Source organism: Leuciscus leuciscus, assembly GCF_965113295.1.
Source record: "Leuciscus leuciscus genome assembly, chromosome: 5".
In the NCBI taxonomy this organism is placed as follows: Eukaryota; Metazoa; Chordata; class Actinopteri; order Cypriniformes; family Leuciscidae; genus Leuciscus; species Leuciscus leuciscus.
The window spans coordinates 26557274-26565608 of record NC_138729.1 but is presented as its reverse complement, the minus strand read 5'-3'; positions in this window follow the sequence as shown (position 1 = coordinate 26565608).

The following is an 8335-nucleotide window of genomic DNA, read 5'->3' as shown; positions in this document are numbered from 1 at the left end:
CATAAAAAAATAAAGACTCTTGCCAGTTCAAAGTGTAACTGAATCCAGTGGTGCAGGTTTCATTTGTTAACATTAGTTAACTACATTTCTACAGCAGTTATCAATCTTAGTTATTGTTAATTTCTACTATTCAAATCCAAAGTTGTATTTGTAAACATTAGTCTGTGCACTGTGAACTAACATGAACATGAACATTTTTATTAACTAACATTAACAAAGGTTAATAAATGCTGTAGAAATATATTGATCATTGTTAGTTTATATTAGTTATGTGTTCAATTTTAAAGTCCCCCTGTGGTGAAAATCAAGCTTTTAATGTTGTTTATATGTCTATGTGGTGTTTTTAATGCCCCTTAAGACAAACCATGTGCAAATTCATGTGTCAACACCATTGCTGAATATTTTCTCCTTAAAACTGCAGTGAACCAAAGACAGAGTCAAAATTGCAGTTCGCTGGAGTTTCTGACATCACAAACTAACCAACGTCTGATGTAACCAATCAACGAGATCGTCAACGAGTGAATCTCTGAGCTGGTGTGAGTGAGTGGAGGCAGGGCTAATTTGTATATTCATTGAACCGCATATACTAAATGAGGCAAGGGTGTACATTCAAGCTATTTTAAGAAAATTTGGTGATCAAAGATGAGTTTTAAGGGATACAATTATAGGGGGAATAATGATGCCTTATTGAAATGTGTTACCAATCCAGTTAAGTAAGGAGTACTTGCTGTTTGTTTTCCAGTGTTCGACCAATCAGTTAACACATGCACGTGAAATTAACATTAAATTTATAAAAATACAAAGGGGAAACCAGTTCTCCTGAATAATTTTGGATTGACTCGAGCATGTTCTACACTCAGTTCTCGGCAATCTAAACGAATTCTCAAATACACCCAAATAGGGCCGTAAACTGAGTCTAAATGTAGTATAGATGTGAAATGTTACATTTGAAGACAGAATTTCACAGTTCTGAGTGAGGATATCATTACTGTTGAGAACACCCTTAACATAGCCTACACTTACAGTAGATGAGTTTGCACAATTTTTAACGGTTAAGGGGAAATAAGCAGTTGTTCTTCTTTTGAAAAAAGAAGAAGAAGAATACATGCTTTATTCTAGAGATGAACAAGCCTTTGAGCAAGCATTAAAGTTTTACTGCAATTTTGAACCTTCCCTGAATCCATACCTCATTTCTTATTCCACAGATTTCAGGTTGATGGGAATCGATAAGGTTAATCAGGGTAACCTTGGACATTTTTGCAGGTCATATTCTGCACTTTACTGTGATTGGGCAAAGTGTCACTACAACACTTCAGACAAACAAATGACACTTGACATGACATCCCACCAATAAAACAGTGATATTATCTTGGACTTGTGATTAAACAAATAATGTACACATTGGAGAATCAGATTACCAAATGTTTACTTTACCAAATTCCCCACTTGAACTAACCCTGTCATATATAGTCGCTGTGCGAGTAAACCTCACTCCTCTGATCTCAATAGGCGCTCTAGCACAGACGCTAGAGGCTGTAGTCTTTAGCCTGTAGGACACGGGTGGAGGGGTTACATATATATATATAAAACACTATGTCCAAAAACGGAGAAAAGTTATTAAAAAATTTAAATAATTTCTTCATAGATTTAGTGAAGATCTTCAATGAACACGTTATTCAATATGATGAGTGTTTTTCTGCACAATTTAATTTATTTTTTGTCTGAATACAGAGTAACAGTTCCTCAAATTCCCTCTGTCTGCTGCTATTTTTTTAAATGCTGGGTCACCAATATGTCATACATTTTTAAACAGTAGCTCATGGTTGGTGTATCAGCTGATTTAAACTCATTTCATCATTTTTAAAAACGCCCGAAGGAGATAACTAAAAGATGAGGCGGTCAACTGCAGTTAAACCTAGACCTTCAGATTGGTTTTGTACAATGAAAATAAAAAAATGAAAGACAACCTCTGCCATCTTTGTCTTCTGAATTTGTGAAAAGATACTTATTAAGTCATGCTTTTCTCAGGTTCACACACTTCTTTAACAGCTGTGTGTGTGTGTGTGTGTGTGTGTGTGTGTGTGTGTGTGTGTGTGTGTGTGTGTGTGTGTGTGTGTGTGTGTGTGTCTAATCAGGCCTCATGGCCAGCAGCCAGAGAGAGGAGGAAGCAGTCAGCGTTTTTCAGACATGAATGAGGCCCTGCTGGAAAGAGCTTCCTGTGTGGGGCTATAAAAACAACACGGCAGTGAAAAATGCCCACTGCTCCCACATTCCAGACCTTTCCAGGTACACATGCACAGGCTCGGCACAACTCCCCTCTCCTTAAATGGACCACAGACTAGGAGCAGGGTATATTTCATGTTGAAATACAGATACATCTCATTAGTAAAGGGGCAAAATGTTTGAAAGTTTTGATCAAAGTGACCAGTGCAATTAAATACTGTTGTTGATATACAGATAACAAGCTGCAATTGTTTATGATTGTTTTTATTGTGTTTTATGGGATTTTTTTATTGTGGTCTATAGGGTTTTTAAAAAAAATAAATAATAATAATAATAACCTACGTAGACAGCTACATATTTTAATGCATGAAGACTTATTTATACTGTGATAAACAAAATATCATAAATATGTATAACTATTATCTGAAAGTATTTACTCTTTTTAACACTTCATTTTTTCTACCCACCATTGCTTTTTGATGTTAAGAGAGAGAAAAAAGTCGGAAAAAATGTTAGTTCAGAAAAAAATTTCTAAAAATATAAAATCTTATTTTTTTCCAAAATTCTTTTAGACTATTTTTCTCTGAACCTTTCAGTGAACCACCAAGCAAAAAAATAACAACAACAACAAACACCCTGGTTTAAGTATAATAGTGTCCTTCCAATTCACTTGAGAGTGGGCAGGTCGAGTTAATGGTCCGCTGTGCGCTGCCAGCATTACCTCATGGGATATCACAGCTTGTTATGCTTAAGGGCTGGTCACTGAAAAGTCAATTCTGACTACATTTTTGCTGCAAAGATACATTAACAAAGAGCTTGCTTGAATCGTCTGTATTTTTTATGTTTTTTATAAGTCTGGTTTTGAAACTGAACATTGATACTCATCTGGGGTCAACATTAACTGAATTAAGCTGCCAAACGTATTTAAAACACAAAGAAAGTGGGCAAAAGGTGTTTGATGTATGTGTGATTCACAACACAGAGACATGGTGCAGCCCTGTCAGGGTCTTGTGACTTGTTTCAACCTTTACTCATGTTTTTAGTGATATTTTTTTGGATGAATCACAGGCAACAGTGAAGTTTGTAATACCAGAAGTAGCAAATTCCTTATTGGTGGGAAAGAAACAGAAGCTGCGATAGTCTTTTCTTCCTTATTGTGACTTTTATCCGAGTGAAATGGCTTCTCGAATAAGGATTAGTTCACCCAAATATGAAAATTATGTCATAATTGACCTTACGGTACTTCAAACCTGTATTATCTTCTGTGGAATAGAAAAGAAGATGTAATGAGGAATGCGTTTTACCCATAATGAAAGTAAATTATCTGTACTGTGTGGAATGAAAAGGAAGATGTCTCCACACTTCCTGTGACCACTAGTGTGTCTTAAGATGTATAACAGCTCATTTTACAGAATAACCTCATCAGACTGTGGTTTGGCTTTCTGGGGAATTTCTATGGTCAAAACCAAGGATGTGAACTACAAACACTGGAATGTGCAGTTATGCAGCTCTTAGGTGGGGAGTGCTTTTCTAGGGTTTTCCAGTAATGTCCAACCTGTAGGCTATAAGAATGGTGTGCAGTCCACTTCCCCTTAGCAGGTCAAGTGCACATCAAAGTCCTGTGATAGGAAACAGAAGTTCCTGGCACTGCTCAGGTATGCTGGGAAACTGTAGCACAGCATGCAACTGACCAATAAATACAGCAGCATGTCAGTCAACTCCTGCATAATTTAAGATCATCAGCACATTTTGTCAGTGAAATCTATTGAAGTGAGCATGTTATTTTGATTAGCTTCATACATGCAATCAATTTGGATTTATTTCTTGAGCTTTTTCTTCTTTTTTTTTTCTTCTTTTTTTTTACCAAATCCAATCCAAACTTTATATTACTGCATATTATGCTCAACCAAAATGTAAAAGAATGTTAATTTTAAAGAAATATTTTTTTATTCAGCAAGAATTTCTATTTCAAATAAATGCTGGGCTTTTAATGAATGCTTTTGTACTTTCTATTCATCAACCAGTAACACTTTCATTTTCAAATTCATTTTAGTTTCATTTGAAATACTTTAGTTAACAAGAACAAAGAATGAAGAATACTACAGCATCTTTTAATCTTAACGTTTATTTCAACATTTACTAATACATTATTATAATCAAAAGTTATATTTGTTAACATTTTGTGAGCTACCAAACAATGAACGACATTAACAAATATTAATAAATACAGTAAATGTATTCCTCATTGTTAGATCATGTTAGTTAATACATTAACTAATGTAAACAAATGAGGGATTATTGTAAAGTGTTACCAAGAAACCTGAAGAAAGCATTACAGATTCCATAAAAATATTATGTTTTTTCAACATTGATAATAATGAATCTTTCTTGAGCACTAAATCAGCATATTAGAATGATTTCTGAAGGATCATGAGACACTGAAGACTGGAGTAATTAGGCTGAAAATACAGCTTATATATTGATACCCTTTAATCTCCCCTAAGAGTATATTCTTTTACAATAAATATATTCCTCATCAAATTGAGTTTAATACGTTAATACTTTAATACGGAATCTCAGGACTCCGAATTATATATACAAGACCATAACACTGATAAGTGCAGTTAGGCATTATCAAGACCTTCATGTCCTTGAGGTGAAATGATAAACATATCAACCATGTAACAAGGACAAAATATTCACTGCATTTGCGTTTCTCAAACAGGATTTGATAAGGTCTGGCATTAGCATTATAGAAAGCAATTTGCAAGTTAGACTTACTCAATAAGCCGCTATGAGATATAATGTCAAGCTGCACTGAGTTTAACATTCTTCAATTATTAGGGAGGAATTTTAATTTTGTTTTCAGATGTGTTTTCCTTCTGGCTCGTAGCAGCGGCATTCCTCAAGAGGGTGGAACTGAAATTGAGTTATACGTAAAAGGATCTCAGGACTCCAATTTAGTTATGAACTAGCGAAAACTCACTCTCATCACATGAGTTTTATGACTGCCCCGATCACAGAGGTTCCAGAATAAAAATCTCAAAACAGAAAATAAAATCTTAATAATTTTTTTTCTTTGTGAACAGCTATTATTATGATTCCTTAATATATCTCCCAATTATTTATATTACATTAGAATTTAAAGTGAATGTGGTAAGTATTCTTTAAATCTACTTATACCATATATTGTGATATCAACCCTCAATAAGTTCCTTTGGGAGGAACTTGTGTTCCTGCAGTTGCAAACATCTGGAATGCATTTCCTGTGAAGCCGTTTAAAGCCAGCGTTTAGTATTCTGGCACCTACAGCACTGCATGCCTCTCAAATGTGTTCAGTGGCAAGTGTTTAATATGTGTATATATTAGTGCTGTCAAATCGATTAATCACGATTAATCATATCTATCATAAAAGTTTTTTTGTTTATATATGTGTATTATACATATTCTTATATTTATATAGAGTATATATTATATATTATATATATGTACAGTATATGTGTGTATACACATCCATATACTGTATGGATATGTATATATATATATACAAAGTCAAACAAAAAAAAATTCAGATGCCAGATATATTTTTTTACTAGTGGGTGCAGGACATTATAGTTCATTTGTGTAAATAAAGTGACGATAGCAAAATAAAGTAAACTGTGATATATTATACCCAAAAATTCTTCATACAGTGGACTACCAGTAAAATTGCTAACAAATTTGGGACCAAAATGTATTCAGCCACTTTGACCTGACCGTGTTTTGCTTAAGTGTTTTTTCTTTAATGCTAATGCGACCTTTTTACACAACAGACTGAACAAAATTAAGCATTGCTTGGTAATTGGTTGACCTAAATTGGTATTATCTAATTGTGTACTTAAATTTAACAGCTGACAGCTATTCAACCAATTCATTTGTGAGACAGTCAGGATGGATGGCCAAAACCAATGAAATATCAACTGATTTGATAACTCTTGTTCTTGTCATATTTTATTACCATTTTCTAAACTATAGCGAATAAACTGAGATAATGTGAGAAATGTTGAAGGTGTCTGAATAAATTTTGGTCTGACTGTATGCGTGTATGAATATATACACACACATGCCATTAATATATATATATATATATATATATACATACACACTTTTAAGTTAGATGCGATTAATCGATTTGACAGCAGTACTATATATATATACAGTATATATTGTGAGACTAGACTTGATGTGCAGAGCATTACAGCATAGTCAACATGTTAACACAATAACACAAGATATGCGCTCACACTTATGGATGAGCACTAAGTCAGAGGCAAGAAGTATGGAAAAAGGAAAAGTCACTAAGGAAAAGACAGAGACATTATTTGATACAAACGGTGTCTGAGCTTGCACCGGTAAGAAAATAATTAAAACCCATGGCAGAAGAAGATAAAATCGCATTAAAATCCTCAACATTAGTCACTTCATCAACAGTTATTACCTTCCTAAGCATCACATCCTTGTATTTTAAAAAGCTGAAATCATAGTATTGTAAAACAAAGCAAAGCAGGATGTTTCATGTGTCTGCACTAGTCTGATAGAGATGTTTTGAATCAATATGTGGTTTTTATCTTGGAAATCTCAAAAACCTCCAGTAAAGTGAGGACTTTGAGACAGGATAGCCCATGGCTGGCAGTAGGAGACTTGTTTGGCACACCTCCCGGAGACCCGTCCTGCTGAAAGCAGAGTGCGCTTCAGTGTTTACAGCCAGCGCTGAGGAAAGCGGCTGTGCCGCGCCAACTAGAAGAGCAGGCAGGTCTGGCAAACAGGCTGCGTTCCCACGGCTTGGCCTTGAAAAAGGCATTTGTCACCATTCACAGTGAACACTCCTCTCATTACCCACAACACAAACCGAAAAATCACTGTTGACTGACAGCAATCCCCATCCGTATTGTTACTGACTGCTGACATTCGAAACAGCATAAAATGGGTAGAAGACGGTAAATAATGTCCAGTACCTTAGATTTTAGGTTCAAATTTATTTATACATGTAAGAATAAGTATATTTTATATTACATTATAAATATGAAATAATATTTTGTATATCATTTTTATTTATACTTTTAACTCAACATACAGTATATTTGCTCAATGACTATTAGGTCATAAATATAGCCTGCATAATATAAGAATTAAAAAGATTTTGTTTACATTATTTTAACTAGTTTTAAAAGTAGTCACTACTTGAAAGTTCATGAAATGCCCATATCCTATAGAGATTGTAAACAATGTAGATATGGTAAAAATCTTATTCCTTAGGACATAACAGGTGTTTGTTGTGGTAAACAAGATTTGAAGTGTTTTTATTGCTGATGCAAATGCACAATCACAAGTGTCTGTTTTTATAATGTACAATGTGAAAATATAGGGTTGATATATTTCACAAGTATTGACAAATTAACATCTGCATCCACTTTCACATTTTTCATGCTTCAACACTAGTAACAAGACGCTTAAAAGATTTCCTCTTCCCTTCAGCACAACAATTATAGTTGTACTAATACTGCATCAATATTGGTTATATATACTGAAAAAAACAGGGAAAGAGAAAACAACAAATGTAAAGAATGAAAATAAATTAGGGCTGCACGATATATCGAAATATCGCAATATGCATATGGGATATCTGAATGATTTTTATAGGCTACTTCAAAAAGTTTCTTAAAGTCAATTTTAGGTCAACAGTGAAGCACACTCGAAGCGCTTGCATAGAAATCCGCCTCTCGGACAGCACGTGATTGCGAATTCAGCTCTCTTTTGCGGCTTATTGCAGTTGAATGGTCACAGTTATGTCATAATGCCTGTCTGGGTGAGTATTCATGCAAACACATTAGAATGTATTAAGTGAATGTAAACAAATGGGAAAGAAATCCGATGTGTGTCAATAGGATCCATGCATTAGGTCTTAAAGTGACAGCAGCCTAATACAGTATACCTACTGCTGTCTGTCAAACAACAAAAGAAAAAAAGAAAATAAATCACTTACTGCTCTTAAATGAATACATTTTATAGCTTTAATATGAATCAGTGTATATTTAATTCATTTGAAGAGTGCAGTGTTTTATTTTTACATTTG